The sequence below is a fragment of the Leguminivora glycinivorella genome, chromosome 25 (assembly GCF_023078275.1).
Source record: "Leguminivora glycinivorella isolate SPB_JAAS2020 chromosome 25, LegGlyc_1.1, whole genome shotgun sequence".
Taxonomy (NCBI): domain Eukaryota; kingdom Metazoa; phylum Arthropoda; class Insecta; order Lepidoptera; family Tortricidae; genus Leguminivora; species Leguminivora glycinivorella.
In genome coordinates, this window is record NC_062995.1 from 1,373,357 (window position 1) to 1,398,490 (window position 25,134).

The window sequence follows — 25,134 nt, forward strand, 5'->3', positions numbered from 1 at the left end:
ATTGATTTTTGCCAATTTTTTGAAAACGAGCCTTCACCGGTACAATTATTACCACTTTTGGACATTTTCTCATATTTTGTTAGACCAAGTAGAAAAAGTCCTATAATGTGATATATATTTATAAACTGCTCGCAAAGCCCTTTAATTTGATACCACACACGGTATGATCGAGTGCTTGATTGCGATTTCGCTATTTTTAACACGAAAGCCCTCTTAACAAAAACCTAACCCGCTGACAGTGGGGCGGCATTGGCTGGCACCCAAGACGTTTTGCTTATATCTCTATGTCGAGTGGACATCGTCGGCGTGTTTTAAATCACCAGCAACCCACATTCGAGTGCTCTTACATCGTAAATATTGGAATATATTGGAATTGGAAACTTTACATTCAGATATACACATCATAGACTAGCCATTATACTACGAGCTGGCTAAAAGAACCAACGCAATCGCAAAAACGACGGGGTGTTATACGTTTGACGTGTCTGTCTGTCTGTGTGTGTGTGTGTGTCTGTCTGTGTGTGTGGGTATGTCTGTGGCATCGTAGCTCCCGAACAGATGAACCGATTTAGATTTAGTTTTTTTTTTTATCTGAAAGCTGAGTTAGTCAGGAGTGTTCTTAGCCATGTTTCATGAAAATCGGTCTACTATGTCGCGGTCGGGGGTTTTTTCAAAATTTTAATCTTGCGTGTACTTCGAGGCCAGATGGTCTTAGTAAGATAAGATGTATGTATGTAATGTTTTGAAAAGAAGTGGCCCGCCGAGTTTCTTGCCGGTCCCATAGTGGATACCCCCCTCCCAACTGAGGGGGGACTGAAATCTTCTCGAGGCTGAGGCGTAGGGTTAGAGCCGGCGTAGTTTTATTTCACGTTCATATGCGCATTGTAATATGCCTACTTGAAAAAGAAATATTCATTTTCATTTTCATTTTCATTTTCATTTTCATTTTCATTTTCATTTTCATTTTCATTTTCATTTTCATTTTCATTTTCATTTTCATTTTCATTTTCATTTTCATTTTCATTTTCATTTTCATTTTCATTTTCATTTTCATTTTCATTTTCATTTTCATTTTCATTTTCATTTTTTCAGTGTAGGGCCTGAGTGGAGGCTTGGAGCGGAGCATGCGGCGGGGCGGGCACGCTATGCAGCGTCGACTCAGGACACTTGCATGAGCTTCAATTGTTTGACATGCACGCCGCACGCTCCGCCCCGCTTCTCGCCTAATATGAGCGTGCACTCAGACATACAATACAATACAATACAATACAAATACTCTTTATTGCACACCTCAATACACGAAACAACATAGCAAGTATAAATAACAACTTAAGAGGTAAAACAAGAGGCATATTAGTCACATTGAGGTTTAAAGTAGTAAATATCTGGGTTCTATTTTAATATATCACGTCTTTAGATAAAAAAAACTCTTATAAATACAAAAACGTATACGTATACGTATACGTGTACGTTTGTATTATGTCTCACACTAGGTACGAAATTATTATATACATATATGTATGTATAATATATATTTATGTTTAATATATATTTTATTTTATTCTGAATATGTATTTATTATATGTATATAAGTAGGTTTATTGCGATAAGCATGAATACTGACCTGTGTTTTCTTATTTAATTTTTAAAATCCTGCACCAAACTAAGCTTTCTGTTTAGCCCAATGGTTGACTGGTAGAGAATGCCTCAAGGCGTTAAGTCCGCCATTTGTACTCTTTTTTTGTCAATTTGTGCAATAAAGTTTAAATAAATAAATAAAAACAAAAAAAAAAGACAAAAAACAAAAACTTAATTTCTGGCCGGGATTCGAAACCCTGACACCTACGATCTATCTGCGTACCAACATTAGACCGACCTCGTACGACTGAGCTAAGCGGAATCGATGCGCGCGCGGCGAAATTAACGACTATATTTTACGTTTACTAACGCGAAAGAAAAACTCATGAAAACTCGAAAATTCGCGTTTTCCGGGATCTAAGGCTTTTCTAATCTAGATCGATTTTTCACCCCCGAAAACCCCCACATAACAAATTTCAGCGAAATCGTTAGAGCGGTTTCCGAGATCGTCGGTATATATAAATAAATAAATATACAAGAATTGCTCGTTTAAAAGTATAAGATATTACGTAATAAATATAGTAGTATAAATTTACTTCACCCGCCCTTCCCAAAATGCATGGTAGATAAGAAAAATAAATATTTATCATAGTTAGATCAGAGTAGCATAGATGAGAACCTCACCTACGATAAGAGAGAAAGATGAAGAATGCAAGAAATAATAGTATGTAGAATGAAATTGCGAGGGGAATACAAGCGAGAAATGAAATGAAAGAGTACCCATAAAAAAAGGCTCCGATCACGTTGGAGGATACGAATAGGAAAAAAAAAGTAGGAATATTGAACTTAAACTTACGAGATTTCTCCAAAAGGCGCGAAGGCGTCCCGAAGGCTCTGAGTTTCGATCTCGGGGCTCAGGTCACCGACAAAAATGTGGTAGTGTTCTGTAACAAACGAAATCACAAATTATTATAATGTAAAACGTGGTAATCTTCTGTAACAAAAGTGTCAAATTATCATCACTATCATCAGTGAAAAACGTAGTAGTCTTCTGTAACAAAAAGGTCAAATCAAAGGCGATCTGATTCGATGCAAAAATATTTAAATTATTATCGAGTGGATGTGATATCCCTATAATTGTTACTAATGGAATTAATATGAAATTTAAAACATTGACGTTACGGTATTCACGGTCAAGTTATTTATTTAAACTTTATTGCACAAATTTATTACAAAGAGTACAATTGGGGGACACGACACCTTACACAAATAAAATTAAACCTCGCCCCAAACTAAGCAGAGCTTGTACCTACTATGGGTGCTAGGCGACAATATAAGACTCAGAAACAAAAATCTGTGCTCATCACAGAAATAAATGCTATTACTAAGATTCGAACCCAGGACCGTGGTTTAGCAGGCAGGGTCACTACGCGCTAGTTCAGACCGCTCGACAAAGAATACTCGAGAATCTTCCAGAATATAACGAACGCTGACGTCACATCTTCGATATAATACTCATAATATGTCAAATGTCAATAACTTCGCAGTCAGCGAACTGAGATATATGGATTCCATCTACTTTTACATTTACAGTGTGGAAATATAAGTCGGGCTCTGGAGAGAAACTATCTTAAATCATTAAGCTGGCTCATTATACTTAAAGAAGACATTCCTTTATTTTTAAAAAGAAACCAAACTGCATTCAAAGATTTTCAAAAACTCGCTTGCCGCGGCCATGTTAGATTTAAATGTAATGTGTATTTATATAATCTTACTATTTGCATATTACCTATTATGTTACTGGCTTACAGCAAGCATGTCTATGCTTCATAGTATTTGAATTTTATATTTCGCCTGTTCTTATTTTTGTCTGCATGACAATATCATGTCACTTGATTTGTTTGTTTACTTTAGGATGCACGTTATTTAATATATATTAATTATACCTAAACAGTCTCGTGTTATTTAACCATTGCGTACTCAGAAAGCTGCGTTACAATGGTTATGGGCCCAGAGAGCCCTAGGTATATTTAAAATTGAAGTCGAGTCAGTTTTAGGTCAACGTATTTTGTGGTACGTACGGTTGACACGGAAGTAAAGGTTGACGTAGAGAGGTCAACAGAATGAGTACTACTGTGAAAATAGAACCGCTTACTCAAGAAAATTATGAAACGTGGAAAATTCAGGCCGAAGCGGTTCTTATAAAAAATGATGCATGGAGCTACGTGGATGGGAGTAGCGCAAAGCCCGCCGAGGTGGAGGAAGCACGGAAGTGGAGCGTTGGAGATGCAAAAGCTAAGTCCGATCTTATACTTGCTATCAGTCCTAGCGAATTACGTCATCTACGTGATTGTAAGACGTCGCGAGAGGTGTGGCTGAAACTGGAGAGCGTACATGCCTCCAAAGGACCCGCTAAGAAGGCGACGTTACTGAAACAGTTGTTGCTTCACAAAATGCAGGAAGATGGTGATATCAGGGAACATGTTATGCATTTCTTTGACGTCAGAAATAAGCTAGCTGATATGAAAATAGAGATGAATAAAGATTTAATCTCTATCATGCTCCTCTATAGTCTCCCACCAAGTTTTGAAAATTTTAGATGCGCTATTGAGTCCAGAGATGAGTTGCCAGATCCAGAGGCCTTAAAGATTAAAATTATCGAAGAGTTTTCTTCAAGGCGACAGAAAGGTATAGACGATGGAGCATTTGTTGTAAAAGGAAAATATTCTAAGCCGTTGAGTGGAGCAGGTGCCAGTAGATCTTACTTCAAAGGTAGATGTTGGAAGTGTCAAGATTATGGCCACAAAGCCTATGAATGTAAGATAAATGATAACAAGGAACGATACAAAGACAGTGCCGATAAGTATGTGTCGAAGTCTAATCGCGATGAACAAAATTATAATTATGGTCTTGTAACTTTTAATTGTATTTCAGACAATAAAGCTGCTGCGTGCGATGGGAATGAGGGCTGGATCATGGACAGCGGGTGCACCTCGCACCTGTGTAATGAGGCTCCTAAATTTGATAATTCTTTTACACCTGTATCTGGTAAGCTTAGCCTAGCCACAAATTCGTCAGCCAATGTAAAAGGTAAGGGCACAGTAAGGTTACTTACATGCCAAGATGATTTAAAAACATTTGTGGAGTTAAAAGATACATTATTTGTTCCGGATCTGAGATGCAATTTGATTTCAGTTGCAAGAATTACAGATAGGGGCTATAGAGTCATATTCGATAAGTATGCAGCTCATGTTGTGAATGACACTGGAAATACTGTCATGGTCGCAAATCGTTCGGGTAACCTTTATCATGTCGAAGAACGGCTTGGGACTGCTTCAGCAGTTATTGGTAAGAATGATGATGTAAAGTTGTGGCACGAGCGCTTGGGACATTTAAACGTAAAAGATTTGGTAAGGCTTTTGAACAAAACTGGCATAAAATTTGAAATGGCGGATTTGAATCAACTGTATGATTGTAGTATTTGTGCTAGTGGGAAAATGATTGCGTCTCCGTTCCCGAGAGGAAATGGACCATGTGACGAGAAACTGAGGATTGTGTATTCGGATATTGTAGGTCCCATGCGTCATGAGGCTCTTGGTGGAGGAAAATACTTCACCACTTTTATTGATGATTCTTCTAGATGGTGCGAAGTGTTTTTGCTAAATAAAAAGAGTGAAGCGTTAAAATTCTTCAAGATTTATAAGAATCATGTTGAAAATTTGACAGGTAAGAAAATAATATACTTTCACACTGACAATGCAGGAGAGTATTGTAGTAGAGAGTTCGATGAATACTTGCAGGATGAAGGTATAAGAAGAAGGCTGACTATCCCTGGTACACCCCAGCAAAACCCAGTAGCAGAGAGGATGAACAGGACATTAACAGAAATGGCCAGATGCATGTTAATATCATCAGGTCTCTCACCAGGATTTTGGGGCGATGCTGTACTGACTTCATGTTATATTCGAAATAGATGTCCAACTAGCAGCTTAGCAGGCGAAATACCCTATGAGAAATGGTTTGGTAGACCTGCAACAGTAAGTTATCTGCAACCTTTCGGATCTAGAGTCCACATTTTAAATAAAGAGGAAAACAAGGACAAATTTGCTCCACGCGGAATAGATGGTATATTTGTGGGGTATCCAAGCGACCGAAAGGGTTACAAGATTTGGTTACCACAGGAGCGAAAACTTGTCGTATCTCGAGATGTCAAATTTCAAAAGTTCATTGAACAGACAGACGAGCATGAGTGTAGTGAATTAGATCCCCTAGAAGTCAGAAATGAAGAGGTACAGATGGATACTAATAAGAGTTCTTCACCTGGTTTAATTGAAATAAGTTTTTCACCCAAAGGTATTGCTACAGAATCAAACCCTCAGAATGATCCAATTGAAACACAAATAGAGAGTGTTCAGGAAGTTAGAAATGACGTGGATCAGACAGAATCGCACGGGGATGACAACCAGACAGCAACGGTTCATGTGGAATCAATTGCTGGTCCGTCGCATACTCCCGTTCAAGATGTCGGCTCCTGTATTGACGAAGTCAAGGTTATGAAGAGAGGGCCTGGTAGACCGCGTTTAGAGAGAGGACACATTGGAAGACCAAGAAAAATTTACCACATGAACGAAGTGAGACAAGAAGTCGAAGCAGAATGTAATGTAGAAGGATCGTCTGACGAATGTAATGTAGAAAGATCATCTGCCTGTCAAGATTATGCTGGTGTAACTAAAAGGATGCCAGATGTTGAAACAGAAAGTGGCTCAGAAGAATATTCTGACTGCCAGGAATTCGCTGGTGCTGCCCAGATAACTTTAAAACAAGCACTGTCAAGTGATGAAAAACAGAAATGGAATGAAGCCATTTTATCGGAGATAAAAAGTCTTGTAAAGAATGACACCTGGGATATAGCTGAGAGACCAGTCGGGCGAGCGATAGTAGGTTGCCGCTACGTTTTAACAACTAAATTGAACATTGACAAGACAGAGAAGAAAAAGGCAAGGCTTGTAGCGAAAGGCTACAGCCAAAAATATGGTATTGATTATCACGATACTTTTGCTCCGGTAGTCAGATTAGACACGATACGATTGTTAACATCACTTGCGGTAGAATTGGATATGGAAATCCATCAAGTAGACATTAACACAGCCTATCTAAATGGTACATTGGACGAAGAAATATATATGGAGATACCTGAATTGCTTAAGGAAAGTCTTACAGAAGCTCTTGGAGCTAGAGGAAGTAGGATCTGACACGTATGAACGAGCTAAGAAAATGTTAGCCGATATTAGCGCTGGGGGCAATGTCTGCAAACTTAAGAGGTCATTATATGGATTAAAGCAAGCGGGACGCCAGTGGAATGCCAGGTTAGACGACCAACTTCGTCGCATGGGCCTGAGATCATCGTTAAATGAGCCATGCTTATATTATGAAGACATCGACGAAAACTCCAAACTTTTTGTTGCGGTGTACGTTGACGATATATTAATAGCTTCACAGAATAAAGTTTACATAGAAAAGTTCAAAAAACAACTGGCCAGTGAGTTTGAACTCAAAGACTATGGCATCGCAAAATATATTCTGGGTATTGACATTGACAGAAATGTCAAAGGTAAAATTAAGTTGTCACAACAAAAGTATGTTGAAAATCTTTTACAGAAATTTGGTTTTGAGAATTGTAAAGGATCCGTGTCGACTCCAATGGAAGTGAACTTGAAATTTGAACCCTTTAAAAGTGACACGAAATCCGAAGAGCAATATCCATATCGGGAATTAATTGGAAGTTTAATGTATCTTTCCGTTGGAACTCGACCTGATATTTCAAATACCGTTTCTAAGTTAGCACAGTTTGTGGAATCCCCGCGTAAAGACGCATGGGTCGCTGCGAAACGCGTATTGCGTTATTTACAAGGGACAAAAGAGTATGGACTCGTGTTTACAAAGACTGGTAAGTCGTTAGAGGGGTATTCTGATTCTGATTGGGGAGGCTGTGTATTAGACAGGCGTTCATATTCTGGCTATGCTTTTGTATTAGGTGGTGCGTGTGTGGTATGGCGATCCCAGAAACAGAAATGTGTGGCCACGAGCACTTCCGAATCGGAGTATGTTAGTTTAGCGTCAGCGATGAAGGAAGCGATGTATTTGAACAGCTTGCTAACTGAAATCGGATTGGGTAAGTTTGCACAAGTAACCTTAAATGTGGATAATCGAGGAGCAATTTGTCTAGCCAATGATCCAGTGTTTCATTCCCGCATGAAACATATAGATATTCGCCATCATTTCCTTAGGCATGTCTTAAAGGAAAATCAGGAGATTAAGTTGGTGTATTTGCCAACTGAGTTCATGTTGGCAGATATATTAACTAAGGCTTTACCGAAAGTAAAGCATCACGAGTGTATGTCCGGTCTAGGAATGCATTCTTTGTTTTAATATTATGTTTTGTGCATTACTATCTTCTAATCTGTGTTGATAATAATTATAATATACACATTAAGAGGGCGTGTTAGATTTAAATGTAATGTGTATTTATATAATCTTACTATTTGCATATTACCTATTATGTTACTGGCTTACAGCAAGCATGTCTATGCTTCATAGTATTTGAATTTTATATTTCGCCTGTTCTTATTTTTGTCTGCATGACAATATCATGTCACTTGATTTGTTTGTTTACTTTAGGATGCACGTTATTTAATATATATTAATTATACCTAAACAGTCTCGTGTTATTTAACCATTGCGTACTCAGAAAGCTGCGTTACAGGCCAGGATTCGTACTAACTAAAAAAAATATTCGCTATTTTATTAAGACGATACGGTAGGGCCGGTAGGGGTCAATTCTCCATACAAACGCTCTCGACTATTTCCTCCCTGGTTTTTTAAGATAGAGCAATTATTTTTTCAACACAGATTGTTATTATTTTTATCTGTGTCGGACCGTTTTGTTTTTATTGATATTCTGCTTTTTAAAGACTCTAGAGCCAATCAAAAATTTCCAAAAACGGCCTTTTTCATTGTGGCGCAAAAAAAGGTGTGATACTCAAGATTGGTAACAACTAACCAAAAAAGCTAAACGGTCCGACATAGATTATTTCATTGTTATTCAGATTCTCAAATTTAGTACCGATTGATTAAGTTTTGAAGGAGGAAAGAGTCGGAACCTCGATTTTAAAGATTTTTTGAAATATCTTTCGACTGAGTTGTTCTTTATGGACAATTTTTTTTTCGATAAATCTAGTTAATAACACTTGTATATTTAACTACAATTTCCAAGTTGAAAGGGGGGCTCCTTTCCATTTTAGCATTTTCGCTACCGTATCCTCTTAAGCTTTTCTCTAATAAACATTTGGTCTCAAAAGTAAATATGATTGAATTTATTTTACTATCAATTTACACCATAGTATCCATAGCGAATTTTAGAAAATCTTTAAATGCTGTTTTGTTTCTTTTTAAAAATGAAGGAAACGTCTTCTTTAAATGAGCCAGCATAATGATTTAAGGTAGTTTCCCTACAGGGCCCGACTTATTTTTCCACCCTGTATATCAGTGGCGGCTGGTGAAAATTTCTGCTAGGCAACACTGAGAAAAGAAATCTACCTTTACATTACGTACTTTACTAGTAGGTAATCAATTTTAGGCAAGCCTGTGGGAATCGGCTTGTATGGATCAGCCGCTGCTGCTGTATATCTACTTATATATATATTTTTTTTTTTTAGTATGAATAGGTAGACGTTTGACCACGATCACACCTGATGGTAAGTGATGATGCGGTCTACGGTCTATAGTTATATTATATATTATCCTACCTAAAAAAAGAATCAGAGATATACGACGGTATTCCAACAACGTTAGTGTAATTCATAACGATTCGATACCTATTAGTGTCAAACTCAAACGTGACGATTTTTGGTAATATCACTATTATCAAGAGGGCGCTGTTATACCTACTGATGTATGCTGAGACAGTTCAGTATAGTATGAAGAAAATAGTTCTAATGAAATTCTGCAACATAAAAATACAATACAATACGAAATAATTGTGAAATACAATACGAAATTATGTAACCAAAATTCTTACCTTATGTCTATAAAATTATACAATAAACTAACTAGCAACTTAAAAGAGCTGCCAGTACCAATGTTTTTCAGGAAACTCCAAGACTGGTTAGTTCGAAATTGCTTCTACTCATTAAACGAGTATCTTAACTCGTAAATCTTTATGCAAATAAATTCTCAGTATGCAATGCACAAAAAAATCAATGATATTTAATGGACTGAATGATAAATGGACTTAATGATAAATTATATTTTTGTAATTTTATGATGAATATACGATATTGTATATAAATGTAAAAAGACTTAGTTTTAGCTTTATTTTTGCATGCCGATGGTGTTGGCGAGATATGCTGTACCTTTTTATGTAATGACTGCAACATCTGATTGTAACCATGTCTCTAGCGAAATAAAATATTTCATGGCGCATTTTTTTGAACTAAGATGATAAAAAGTGACTGATGACAATCAAGTGCGGGTAGTTCGAAAAACTCGTACCTACAGCTAGAAGATGTTGATACAACCACGTGACCACGGACGTAATGTCATGTCCGAAACGTCGGGTTAAATATAAACGTAAGTTTCACGCGATTAAGTCCCGTTTTAATTTAATAATATGAGTGAAGATCGTGTTAGTTTAAATCAATATACTCGTAAGATGAAAAAGCCATACAACCGCGAAACATGTAAGAAACCAAATAGAATTCTGTACCTAACTACCTAAGATCTCCATCTGAGATACTGTAAAGCCTCGAGCCAGTCTAGGCAACGCGCAGGTGGCACCATTTTTCCACAAAGGTAATCCGGCGGCCAGATTGAATTACCTGATACTCTAGAAAGCTCAGACTTCTCACTGTATAAATAACGGCTATATTTCGGGATTTTCAGAAATTTTCGTATATTTTCTCTTTTTGTAATAATTTTTCGACAAATTTTCAGACGGATTATATTATATCTTCAAACTTATTTATTTACTAGCTTTTGAACAGACACACACACTTTCGCATTTATAATATTAGTATGGATGAGTATGGGTATCGTAGAAGTCGACTACGGGATATGGGTTAAATTGTGGCGTAGGCCAGAGGCTTGCAACCTGCCACTGCAATGTCACAATTTCGTTTTCTTTCAACCCCTTAATTGCCAAGAGTGGCACTGAAATTTGGGTAGTTTCATATGCTCTGCCTAGTGCCTACCCCTTTATGGGATACAGGAGTGATTGTATGTATGTAAAACTCAGTGACAAAGCTGTTCTCTCTGGCAGCATAAGCCTTCTCTTATCGAGGGCTGGCACTGGCACACATAATATAATAATATAATATTTCTATCGGTACCCTAGGGTTTAATTTCCCAAAATAACAACCTTTTCCCCTCACTAGCTCGGAAACACGTGTTTTGTCCTTTAATACCAGCGGGTAAAAACGCATTTTATCCACTAGTGGGTAAAGTAATTTGACCTTGAATAAAGTCAAATTAACTGCTTTGAAATTGACAAAAGTAGGTGAATCTAGTAATAAAGATGATTTACCACCTGTGGAACTACTGGAAGCAGTGCTAAACGCATTTTTTGCGTTGTAGTTTCCTCGCTGTAGTGAGGGGAAAAGTTTTGTGTTACACTCGGGTGCAAATGAATTTTACTTCTCGTGTGTTAAAAAACTCGCAAGTTCAGGATTCTATTCTCGAACCACTCGCTTCGCTCGTGGTTCAACTATAGAATCCTTTCACTTGCTCGTTTTTCAATTCCACACTCGGCGTTAAAATACAACTTTGCCCCCTTGTATAACAAATAACTATTATAACTTATGTGAATTGTATGGAAGTTAGTTTATTCAGGTTGAGTTAACTTTTGAGTTATAATAATATTCTAGTCCGGTTTTTTACCCCCGACGCAAAAACTGCGGGATGTTATAAGTTTGTCTGTCTGTCTGTCTGTCTGTCTATCTGTTTGTCTGTCTGTATGTCTATGTGTCTGTCTGTGGCATCGTAGCTCCCGAACGGATGAACCGATTTCGATTTAGTTTTTTTTGTTTGAAAGCTGAGTTAGGTTATTATCCCATAGCACAGTATAATAAAGAATACTATCGTAGCGAGTAGTGACCCTGCCTGCAAAACCGCGGTCTGAGTTCGAATCCCGGTAAGGGCACTTATTTGTGTGATGAGCACAGTTCCTGAGTCATGGATGTTTTCCATGTAAGTATATAAGTATTTGTATATTATATATATCGTTATCTGAGTACCCACAACACAAGCCTTCTTGAGCTTACCGCGGGACTCAGTCAATCTGTGTAAGAATGTCTTGCAATATTTATTTATTATTTATACATACATACATATAATCACGCCTGTATCCCATAAAGGGGTAGGCAGAGCACATGAACTATTGTTTCAGTGCAACTCTTGGCAAAAAGGGGTTGAAAGAAATCCAAACTGTGACATTGCAGTGACAGGTTGCCAGCCTCTCGCCTACGCCACAATTTAACCCATTTTATTTATTATTTCCCCGTGGCTTTGCTCGCGTTAGAAAGAGACAAAAAGTAGCCCATGACACTCTCCATGCCTTCAAATACATCCACTTAAAAAATCACGTCAATTCGTCGCTTCGTTTCCCGTGAAAGACGGACAAACAAACAGACACACACACTTTCCCATTTAAAGTATTAGTATAAGTAGATTTATGTTTGTCATTTTATTTATTATTGATAGTGAAAACCCTACACTTTATCGAGTTTAGCTCCAATCAGTGATATAATTCGGTGAAAGAGACGCAGATTGCGAGCATTCATGCATCTCGCTCGCACTTATTAAATTATTGCTGAGTGCCTCCCATTTCACATATAAATATAGTATATTAGGATATTTTACTGAGCTCGGTTAAAGCACAGCCTGGCAAAAAAGAGTGGAAATTAATAGAGGGCGCCATCATCTATGTCTTTACAAATATGTACCTAAGTATAATGTATAACCACACTGAGAGAAAATACAACCAGTTTTCATGTTCGTTCAACAAGTTTTTTGGTTAAAATAGCGCCTACGTGCTCTTTGGTTCAAACAACAAGCTACTTGTCATTTGAATCGGCAATATATTTGAATCAACAAGTCGATTTTATAAAAACAACCTGACACATATTGTTTTAAACATACGTTTGGCTGATTCAAACGGATAAACCGCAACAAGTCGAACTTGTTAAATTCACAATGCAAATTTCTCTCAGTGCACAAAATTAAAATTTTGAAAAAACCCCCGACCGCGACCTAGTGGACCGATTTTCATGAAACATGGCTAAGAACACTCCCGACTAACTCAGCTTTCAGACAAAAAAAACTAAATCAAAATCGGTTCATCCGTTCGAGAGCTACGATGCCACAGACAGACACACACACAGACAGACAAACAGACAGACAGACGGACGGACAGACAGACAGACAGACAGACACGTCAAACTTATAACATGAGCGCTAACTCGCCAACAAACTGCAAGACAGTTTGGCGAGAAACATAAGTGTGAAGAATATAATGTACTTATTTGTAAAAAAAAAATGTTTTTTTTAACCCCCGATGCAAAAACGACGGGGTGTTATAAGTTTGGCGTGTCTGTCTGTTTGTCTGTCTGCTTGTCTGTCTGTTTATCTGTCTGTTTGTCTGTCTGTTTGTCTGTCTGTTTGTCTGACTGTTTGTCTGTCTGTTTTTCTGTCTATTTGTCTGTCTGCTAGTCTGTCTGTTTGTCTGTCTGTTCGTCTGTCTGTTTGCCTGTCTGTTTGTCTGTCTGTTTGTCTGTCTGTTTGTCTGTCTGTTTGTCTGTCTGTTTGTCTGTCTGTTTGTCTGTCTGTTTGTCTGTCTGTTTGTCTGTCTGTTTGTCTTTCTGCTAGTCTGTCTGTCTGTCTGTTTGTCTGTCTGTCTGTCTGTTTGTCCGTCTGTTTGTCGTCTGTTTGTCTGTTTGTCTGTCTGTTTGTCTGTGTGTTTGTCTATCTGTTTGTTATATTTCTGGACAGGCTCTACTTAGCTAGACTAAGATTTAAGTATTAAAATTTTAAAACTGTTCCAGTTTTTCTAAAAATCTACCTTAAAAATGTAATAAAGGCGCGTCCACACGCGCGTGGCGTGACATATGAAGGCCTGTTCACACGTGACATGAATATTTACACGCTGCCCTGGATGCATTAATGACTAGTTTTAGCTTGTTTAATTCAGTGACCATAGTACTTTAGCATTATGTTGGAGATACATACTTAGATATATATATTAATGTAAGAATGAGATATATAAAAGTAGTAGTAGTACCCAGTAGTAGTAGTAGTAGTAAATTTTTATTGTACAAAAACACATTAAAATAATTAAAAATAAAATTAAAATTTTGAAAAAATTCCCGACCGCGACATACTCGTAGTAGACCGATTTTCATGAAACATGGCTAAGAACACTCTCGACTAAATCAGTTTTCAGACAAAAAAAAAACTAAATCTAAATCGGTTCATCCGTTCGGGAGCTACGATGCCACAGACAGACACACACACAGACAGACAGACAAACAGACAGACACACACACAGACAGACACGTCAAACTTATAACACCCCGTCGTTTTTGCGTCGGGGGTTAGAAATACCAACTTCAAAGTTTTAAGTTCAAAATGTATCGAAATTTTGTACTTAAAAAATAAAATTATAAACTCTCTCTCTAAGAAATATCTTATTTATTTAATCAAATTATTTACGAAATTTCATATCAAATGACTTCAAGCATAAATACGATTTCCAAAGCCCAAATAAAAATGACGTAACCGCCAAATTTTCTGAAATACACATTCGTCGTTTTGTAAAACATGGAAAAGTACTCAAATCATCATAAAAGTTACGATACATAATCCTGTCTTTATATTTACAGTTATTCCATCTTTTTTAAGAGCCATCGAGTACCTACCACAGACATATAGAAAATAGACGGTCAATTAAATCTTGGCACTAAAAACCGGCCAAGAGCGTGTCGGGCCACGCTCAGTGTAGTCCGTAGTTTTCCGTATTTTTCTCAAAAACTACTGAACCTATCAAGTTCAAAACAATTTTCCTAGAAATTCTTTATAAAGTTCTACTTTTGTGATTTTTTTCATATTTTTTTAAACATATGGTTCAAAAGTTAGAGGGGGGGGGGGCACTTTTTTTCCTTTAGGAGCGATTATTTCCGAAAATATGACTATTATCAAAAAACTATTTTAGTAAACCCTTATTCATTTTTAAATACTTACCTATCCAACAATATAGGTATCAGACGTTAGGATTGCAATGAAAAAAAAAATCACTCCCCACCTTACGTGTAGGGGGTACCCTCATAAAACATTTTTTTCCACTTTTTATTTTTGCGCTTTGTCGGTGTGATTGATATACATATTGGTACTAAATTTCAGCTTTCTAGTGCTAACGGTCACTGAGATTATCCGCGGACGGACGGACAGACAGACATGGCGAAACTATAAGGGTTCCTAGTTGACTACGGAACCCTAAAAAGGCGGCAAATTTGAAAAATGTAGGGCTCAGCGGCCAATTGTCTTCATATAACGCGTGCCTTCCTAAACGTTGACGTTGGCGGAATCATCGACGAGCCATAACACTTAAAAATTGATTGAAATTTGAAAATGTAGGGGCGAAGGTTTAATTCCCAAAGAAATTTGAATTTGACGCCATTTTTAGTACCAAGATTTGTTTGACCGTGTACACCTTCGAAAAGGACACTGTAATTTTATTGAATAACTTTTTCTTAAACTTTATTCCCAGTACAATACGTGTAACCATGTAAGTAGAACACAAGTTACGTGTACCGTGAAATTTCCCTAGTGTGTCGTGTCCTCATTTAAAAAAAAATAGTATATTCATTTGATCCAAATCGGGGAAATATTGCAAAAAGAAATAAATGACAATAGGCTAGTTTCCTACTAGTCAAATCAGCTTCTTTTTAAGAGCTGTCAAAACGATTTGCTAATATGGAATTACTGTGAAATACTGCGGAGTGACGTCACGGTCAATTCATTTACTTCATATATTTCTCTTTGAGAAAGAAAAGAAAAGATGGCGGGATGACCTCGACGCATTTTGCAGCGACTGGCCGGAGCAGGCGGCAAATCGTGATGAGTGGCGGAAAAAAGGGGAGACCTTTGCCCAGCAGTGAGACACACACAGAACTTTATTTAGATAGAAGAAACAAGTTCATCTATTTGTATAGGGGCCGAGCGTGTCATATTTTGTACTGAAGTTGTTTCTTGCCTGTAATTTTAAATATGTCTCAGGCTCTTGATTGTTCATAATTTTTGTGTTGTTGCAATTGAATATCACGTAACGAGGCATTTTTTATGTTTTGATTGACTTCAACTTACAAAAATTGACGCCCGAAAGCTGCAAGCTGCGATTAAAGACGGACAACTCAGTGGATTTCACTGAGTTCATTTGACACGCAAAGTAGATACTCGTACGTTTGCTTGATCTATGGTATATATGACATCTGTGGGGACACAATTATAGGCTAGGAAAAAAAAATCTCTTTGACTTATTAAATAGAAATAACGTTTAAACATAACTACTGTTCATATTTTTCTTCTAATTATGTGGTGCTTTATTTCTGGCTCTGCATAAAATATTTTATTTAAAGCATAGGAAACTAGCCTAATGTTGACGATAGACGCCGATCGGAACGCAGACTGGCTCTGTCGCGCCAATACGGAAGACCGATAGAGATAGCTAGCTAAGAAGACGATATTATTCTAAGTTTGTGCATTTGGCTACGCACCCAGCTGGCGTAGCCGAATGGCAATCATCAAGGCCAGACGCGCGAAATATACACTGAGAGAAATTTGCATTGTGAATTTAACAAGTTCGACTTGTTGCGGTTTATCCGTTTGAATCATCCAAACGTATGTTTAAAACAATATGTGTCAGGTTGTTTTTATAAAATCGACTTGTTGATTCAAATATATTGCCGATTCAAATGACAAGTAGCTTGTTGTTTGAACCAAAGAGCACGTAGGCGCTATTTTAACCAAAAAACTTGTTGAACGAACATGAAAACTGGTTGTATTTTCTCTCAGTGTACAAGAGCGATAGGGATAGATAGCTACCTAACAAGGTGCGTAGCCGAATGGCACAAATGCTCACGAAACGCTCACGAAACGAAACGCTCGTAGATATCTATCTCTATCGCTCTTGCGTATCGGCGTGACAGAGCCAGACTAACTTTCGCAGCGTTTTGTTTTTGTTTCGCGTCGGAGAAATGCCATTCGGCTACGGCACCAGATATTATCGTGAGCGTTTGTACATTTGGCCTTCATCTCTGCCTACCCCTGTGGGAAACAGGTGTGAATAAATGTAGCGCTTTTTACTTTCTCCATACAATTAGTGTCATTTTCTGTAAGCTTTACTCAAGTGATATATTTAAAATTGAAAGTCTCTAGAAGTGATAAAAAAAGTCTTTGTAGCAATTTTGATATACTTTTTCTTGCCTGTTATTGCCATGGTTACGGTCCCCTGAGTCACGCTGGTTTTATGCAAAATTATAATTCTATTCTATTCTATTAATTTTTCTGGTGCTAACAAGCCCTTTCCTTAATTTGCCACCTACAAACATGGACTACATGCATGCTTGCATAATTTTGCATAAAACCAGCGTGACTCAGGGGACCGTAGCCATGGCAACAACAAGCAAGAAAAAGGAGATTCACCCTATTATATAATTGAAATGCTTATGTCAGATCGTTTGCCTCTGGGGTATAACATAATTGGATTTCGCTTATTATAATAAACTGGATAAATATGTCATTGTCATATTTGCGTTCTCTGAAGAATTATGCGTGTAAATACTTTATTATTTATTACGGGTAACATGGTTTTAACAAATATATTTTACTAGCTTTTGCCCGCGGCTTCGCTCGCGTTAGAAAGAGACAAAAAGTAGCCTACGTCACTCTCCATCCCTTCAACTATCTGCACTTAAAAAATCACGACAATTCGTCGCACCGTTTTGCCGTGAAGGACGGACAAACAAACAGACACACACACTTTCCCATTTATAATATTAGTATGGATAATACTAGTGGCCACCAGTGGGCCTTGCCGTTTTTTCTTTCGTGTATGATATCTATTTCAATTTATAATTTAAATATAGTAGTGTGACTACAAATCAACGGGGCCATCGCACTTCCAACTCAATCGTGGCGTAGTTGGAAGTGCGATGGCCCCGGCAAGGCCAGAGGTCGCAGGTTCGAGTCCTGCCGGAGGTGTGAAATTTTCCATTTTTCCTTTAATTTAAAAATATGTAATATCGCTCGCAGACGTTTCTGCATGATAAAAAAACAAATGTTATCATAATTTTTGACCAAACAAAGAAAGTATCCCAACTTTCAAGTTACAACTATCTTTATAGAAATGAGAATGAAAACTCGAGAACACACTGAGAGAAATATGCATTGTGAATTTAACAAGTTCGACTTGTTGCGGTTTATCCGTTTGAATCAGCCAAACGTATGTTTAAAACAATATGTGTCAGGTTGTTTTTATAAAATCGACTTGTTGATTCAAATATATTGCCGATTCAAATGACAAGTAACTTGTTGTTTGAACCAAAGAGCACGTAGGCGCTATTTTAACCAAAAAACTTGTTGAACGAACATGAAAACTGGTTGTATTTTCTCTCAGTGTACAAGAGCGATAGGGATAGATAGCTACCTAACAAGGTGCGTAGCCGAATGGCACAAATGCTCACGAAACGCTCACGAAACGAAACGCTCGTAGATATCTATCTCTATCGCTCTTGCGTATCGGCGTGACAGAGCCAGACTAACTTTCGCAGCGTTTTGTTTTTGTTTCGCGTCGGAGAAATGCCATTCGGCTACGGCACCAGATATTATCGTGAGCGTTTGTACATTTGGCCTTCATCTCTGCCTACCCCTGTGGGAAACAGGTGTGAATAAATGTAGCGCTTTTTACTTTCTCCATACAATTAGTGTCATTTTCTGTAAGCTTTACTCAAGTGATATATTTAAAATTGAAAGTCTCTAGAAGTGATAAAAAAGTCTTTGTAGCAATTTTGATATACTTTTTCTTGCCTGTTATTGCCATGGTTACGGTCCCCTGAGTCACGCTGGTTTTATGCAAAATTATAATTCTATTCTATTCTATTAATTTTTCTGGTGCTAACAAGCCCTTTCCTTAATTTGCCACCTACAAACATGGACTACATGCATGCTTGCATAATTTTGCATAAAACCAGCGTGACTCAGGGGACCGTAGCCATGGCAACAACAAGCAAGAAAAACCGGCCAAGAGCGTGTCGGGCCACGCTCAGTGTAGGGTTCCGTAGTTTTTCGTATTTTTCTCAAAAACTACTGAACCTATCAAGTTAAAAACAATTTTCCTAGAAAGTCTTTATAAAGTTCTACTTTTGAGATTTTTTTCATATTTTTTAAACATATGGTTCAAAAGTTAGAGGGGGGGGACGCACTTTTTTTTCCTTTAGGAGTGATTATTTCCGAAAATATTAATATTATCAAAAAACGATCTTAGTAAACCCTTATTAATTTTTAAATACCTATCCAACAATATGTCACACGTTGGGGTTGGAATGAAAAAAAATATCAGCCCCCACTTTACATGTAGGGGGGATACCCTAATAAAACATATTTTTCCACTTTTTATTTTTGCACTTTGTTGGCGTGATTAATATACATATTGGTACCAAATTTCAGCTTTCTAGTGCTTACGGTTACTGAGATTATCCGCGGACGGACGGACGGACGGACGGACGGACGGACGGACGGACGGACAGACAGACATGGCGAAACTATAAGGGTTCCTAGTTGACTACGGAACCCTAAAAAGGAGATTCACCCTATTATATAATTGAAATGCTTATGTCAGATCGTTTGCCTCTGGGGTATAACATAATTGGATTTCGCTTATTATAATAAACTGGATAAATATGTCATTGTCATATTTGCGTTCTCTGAAGAATTATGCGTGTAAAGACTTTATTATTTATTACGGGTAACATGGTTTTAACAAATATATTTTACTAGCTTTTGCCCGCGGCTTCGTCGCGTTAGAAAGAGACAAAAAGTAGCCTATGTTACTCTCCATCCCTTCAACTATCTGCACTTAAAAAATCACGTCAATTCGTCGCACCGTTTTACCGTGAAGGACGGACAAACAAACAGACACACACACTTTCCCATTTATAATATTAGTATGGGTATGGATAATACTAGTGGCCACCAGTGGGCCTTGCCGTTTTTTCTTTCGTGTATAATATCTATTTCAATTTATAATTTAAATATAGTACTTAGTGTTACTACAAATCAACGGGGCCATCGCACTTCCAACTCAATCGTGGCGCAGTTGGAAGTGCGATGGCCCCGGCAAGGCCAGAGGTCGCAGGATCGAGTCCTGCCGGAGGTGTGAATTTTTCCATTTTTCCTTTAATTTAAAAATATGTAATATCGCTCGCAGACGTTTCTACATGATAAAAAAAACAAATGTTATCATAATTTTTGACCAAACAAAGAAAATATCCCAACTTTCAAGTTACAGCGAGGAAATGCCGCCAGCATAATGGGCACCATGCCGCAGGCGGATTTGTTAGATGGTTTTTTCGTTTTATAATTGGGTTCTTTTATTTTTATTATTATTTTCTAATTATCGCTTTAGTATTATTTATTATAAGCTTATTTTTAAGTAGTGATTTAGTTATAATTTAGTTTTATTTTATTTGTAAGATTTTAATTTAAGTGTTTTTATATGTTTTATTGGTTATTAATAAATGGCAGTTACAACTATCTTTATAGAAATGAGAATGAAAACTCGGGAACAGCAAAGAGAAGCTACAATGAAAAAAGTTTCAAATATGACAATACAGGCCAATGCGAAGTTTTTAGAAAGGCTTTTGGACAAGAAAAGCTTTACAAATTATAGAGAAAACTAGCTCTTGCCCTCGGCTTCGCTCACGTTAGAAAGAGACAAAAAGTAGCATGTCACTCTCCATCCCTTCACCTCTACTTAAAATCAAGTTAAAATTATTAAGAAATTACTTTGCACTCTTGTGGATAAAATGCAATTTTGCTATCTGTTTTCGAAGAGCAAAGAGAGGTTTTACCAGTTGGTGTGGTGGTGAAAATGACTATTTTTTGTATGTGTAAGTATTATTTATTTACATAACTCAGACATGTATTATATATGACCTTTGTCAAGAGTAGGGTTTCAAAAAAATGTTTTTTTTCTGGCTTGGTAAAAAAAACGTAAAAAAAACCTTGAAAAAAAAAACCAGTTTTTTCTGGAGTATGTTTTTTTTCTAAAGTGCGAAATCTTAAAATTTGTAAAGCAGAACATTTTTAAACGGTTTTTTATTAAACTTAATGTTAACTATTAAATGAATTTAATAAAATAACTTTAATTTATGGTCTAAGTAACATTTACGAAATCTCTAGTTGGTAATTATCCCTATTTACTGCTGGTAGCACCACCGCCTTCCACGCTGCACGCCGCATCGGGGATTCCCCAATAAACGTTTGTATACTAAAAGTCAATCTAATTAAAGTGTACGTTACTGTTATTGAAACACGTTATAACTCTCGAAAAACCGTTATTGTCTAATTGTTGTTCATTTGATAAAAAAACCACATTTAGAAAAAAAACAATGGTGCTAGGTTTTCTTTCATGTTTTTTTTTTCATACATACATACAATCACGCCTGTATCCCATAAAGGGGTAGGCAGAACACATGAAACTACTAAAGCTTCAGTGCCACTCTTGGTAAATAAGGGGTTGAAAGAAAACGAAACTGTGACATTGCAGTGACAGGTTGCCAGCCTCTCGCCTACGCCACAATCTAACCCATATACCATAGTCGCCTTCTATGACACCCGCGGGAAGAAAGGGGGTGGTGAAATTCTTAACCCGTCACCACGCAGGCTAATAATTTCATAATTCTGAAAAAAAAAATTGGCTTTTTTCTATTTGCAACCCTAGTCAAGAGGGCGCTGTTATTCTGATGTATGCGGTGACAGTTCAGTATAGTATGAAGAAAATAGTTCTGATGAAATTCCGCAAGATGGCGTGTAGCCTGATCAGGCTTTAAAAATGTTCCAAATGGCCTAGACCAGCGGTTCTCAAACTTCTTTTCCCATGGTACCCTTTTGGAAAGCAAAATATCTGACGAAACCCTTAAATAAATAAAAAAAATAGTTTACAGCAATCTTTATTTTCAATAAGTTTTAATCATAATAGTTAAATCTAATCACTAGATTCTAATGTGAGGTATTACAACTGTTTTTTCTCAAACATGGTATGAAATATTGATGTTATGTGCCTTATAATTGGCAGCGAAGTATGACGTTGCAGGTGCGGCTAGGACGATTGATAGATAATGGAATTTCATACAAACCTTGCAGGCCAAGGCCGGCAGTCTTCTTTTTAGGGTTCCGTAGCCAAAATGGCAAAAACGGAACCCTTATAGTTTCGTCATGTCCGTCTGTCCGTCTGTCCGTCTGTCCGTCTGTCCGTCTGTCACAGCCGATTTACTCGGAAACTATAAGTACTACAGTGATGAAATTTGATGGGAATATGTGTTGTATGAACCGCTACAAAATTATGACACTAAATAGTAAAAAAAAGAATTGGGGGTGGGGCCCCCCATACATGTAACTGAGGGATGAAAATTTTTTTTTCGATGTACATACCCGTGTGGGGTATCAATGGAAAGGTCTTTTAAAATGATATAAAGTTTTTTAAAAAACATTTTTCTTAAAGTGAACGGTTTTTGAGATATCAGCTCTCAAAGTCGTAAAAAGTATGTCCCCCCCCCTCTATTTTTATAACTACGGGGTATAAAATTCTAAAAAAAATAGAGGTGATGCATGCTAATTAACTCTTTCAACGATTTTTGGTTTGATCAAAGTATCTCTTATAGTTTTTGAGATAGGTTGATTTAACTGTAATTTTGGTTAAGTTATTGGTTTATTATATTTGCTGCTACGGAACCCTTTGTGCGCGAGCCCGACTCGCACTTGGCCGGTTTTTTAATTTCCAAACACAGATAATTGTGACATAACATCCAGGTATTTAGCCAATTAAAAAAAAACTATAAGGGGCTTTATAGACGTGCCAACTGCAACTGGTACGGGCCCTAGACAATATTTGATTTTGGGTGCGTTTTCATACAAAAAATTTTTTTTCTTTTTTTTTTAACTTTTTGTTTTTTTTATAAGCGTATACAGGGTATCAAAGGGGAACGAAAATTCGATTATTTTTGCGCTACGACGCACCGTTTAGGAGATACAGCCATCCAAAGTTACTATTTTCAGTAGACTTTATTTATTTCATACCATGTTTGAGAAAAGCACTATACATACCTCGGCGGGACATTTCCCGAACCCCATTGGGTTGCCCGCCTCAAACCTATCCGGCCTCGCTTCGCTCGGCCGTCTATATGTCTTCGGCCGGCAACCCCCTTTGTCCCGGCCTCTGTAGTAATGTACTATTATTTTTACAATTGGTGAATCTTTAGTAGTAGTAGTAGTAAACTCTTTATTGTACAATTAATAACAAAAAACACAGTAATTACAGTAAAGAACAGTACAAAGGCGAACTTATCCCTTTGAGGGGTTTCTTCCAGTTAACCTTTGAGTGAATAAGAGGATAAAAAGAGATGAGGGTGACATATACAGCAACATGTACAACGAGGTACCAGAAAGACAAATAATTAAATAAATACACACATAATTTATGGGAAATAACAAATATTACATAAAAATATAATATTATATACTATTATTATATTATTAGTTTAATGGAATAGAGTTGAAGTCGCATATCAGTCAACCAAAATTCACACGGAGCCCCAGAAAGGTTTTGTGGAGCCCTAGGGCTTCGCGAAGCACATTTTGAGTATGACTTGCCTAGACTACCTTTGCATCCGGTTTCAAACACCCTGTATCCTTCACCTCACATTAATCAATACCAACACGATCCCCAAAGATAACCCTTGTTATCAAATCGACAATATCCGGTTTACATAAAAATTAACTCTATTTTTAACACCATAAAGTTCAACTCGCTACGGCATTTTGCATGAAATTTACATACTTACATACAATGGAAATTATACTCTATGTATGAAGATTTAGAAGTGATTTTTACAAGTGTGAGAGGATATGTGTAATATAATGATGGGATGTTGATCATGTGTTAGCGAAACAGACTGGAATCGTGTTTGTCAATTTAGAGGGTGCGAGGGGGTTATTAGGACTGTAGATGAAAAAATATTCGTGCAAGGATTTTATTTAGATTTTTTTTGTATCGGCCCGCAATGAAATGCAAGCATACTCATTAACATATAAAACATATAATCAGGCATGTATCCCACAAAGGGGTAGGCAGAGCACATGAACTACTAAGTTTCAGTGCCACTCTTGGCAAAAAGGGGTTGAAAGAAATCCAAACTGTGACATTGCAGTGACAGGTTGCCAGCCTCTCACCTACGTCACAATTTAACCCATATCCCACAGTCGACTTCTACGATACCCACGGGAAGAAAAGGCATACCCATACATACACACACCATACCCATAAACAGCATACTCATTAATTATTAACTAATTAAATTAATTAATCAGTAGATTCGAAAACGATGCTGTGTTAAATATTTTTTTTAATTATACATTTTGATTGTTAAATGAATTAATGAGTTTTGAGTATGAAAATGAGCTCAATTAAAGTCTCATATCTGTTTAGGGTTCCGTAGTCAACTAGGAACCCCTATAGTTTCGCCATGTCTGTCTGTCTGTCTGTCCGTCCGTCCGTCCGCGGATAATCTCAGTGACCGTTAGCACTAGAAAGCTGAAATTTGGTACCAATATGTATTATATAAATTACGCCGACAAAGTGGTAAACTAAAAAGTGAAAAAAAAAAAAGTTTTGTTAGGGTACCTCCTACATGTACTGGGGACTGAGTTTTTTTTTCATTCCAACCGCAAAGTGTGACATATTGTTGGATAGGTATTCAATAATTAATAAGGGTTTAGTACAATCGTTTTTTGATAATATTAATATTTTTGGAAATAATCGCTCCTAAAGGAAAAAAAAGTGTGTCCCCCCTCCTCTAAATTTTGAATATATTTAAAAAATATGAAAAAAATCAAAAAAGTAGAACTTATTTTTTTTATAAATATAAAAGTGGAAAATGTCTGTCTTGGGTGAGACTTGAACTCACGGCCTCTGGATCGATACTCCAGCGCTCTGCCAACTGAGCCACCAAGACTTCAACCAAGCCAGCGAAATTAGCCACTACTACTAAGGTCAATGGGACCCGTAGCGACATCTACCGTAAGAGTGTTAAACTTCTTAAACGGCAACCGGAGTTCCAAGTCATATTGGAAATTCACCAGTTACGATGCTCTAACCATGCAAAATTTTTAACTTCTGTTTAGCAGAAACGTCTGCAATCGATGCCACAGCTCAACAATTAAAGTCCGTGACCG

General features: G+C 37.2%; 1 non-coding gene across 1 annotated transcript; it reads right to left on the minus strand.

Moving 5' to 3' along the window:
* Window positions 1-24,841: 24,841 nt before the first annotated feature.
* Trnad-auc lies at window positions 24,842-24,914 on the minus strand. Its single transcript has one exon. It is a non-coding gene; the product is annotated as a tRNA-Asp (tRNA).
* Window positions 24,915-25,134: the final 220 nt, after the last annotated feature.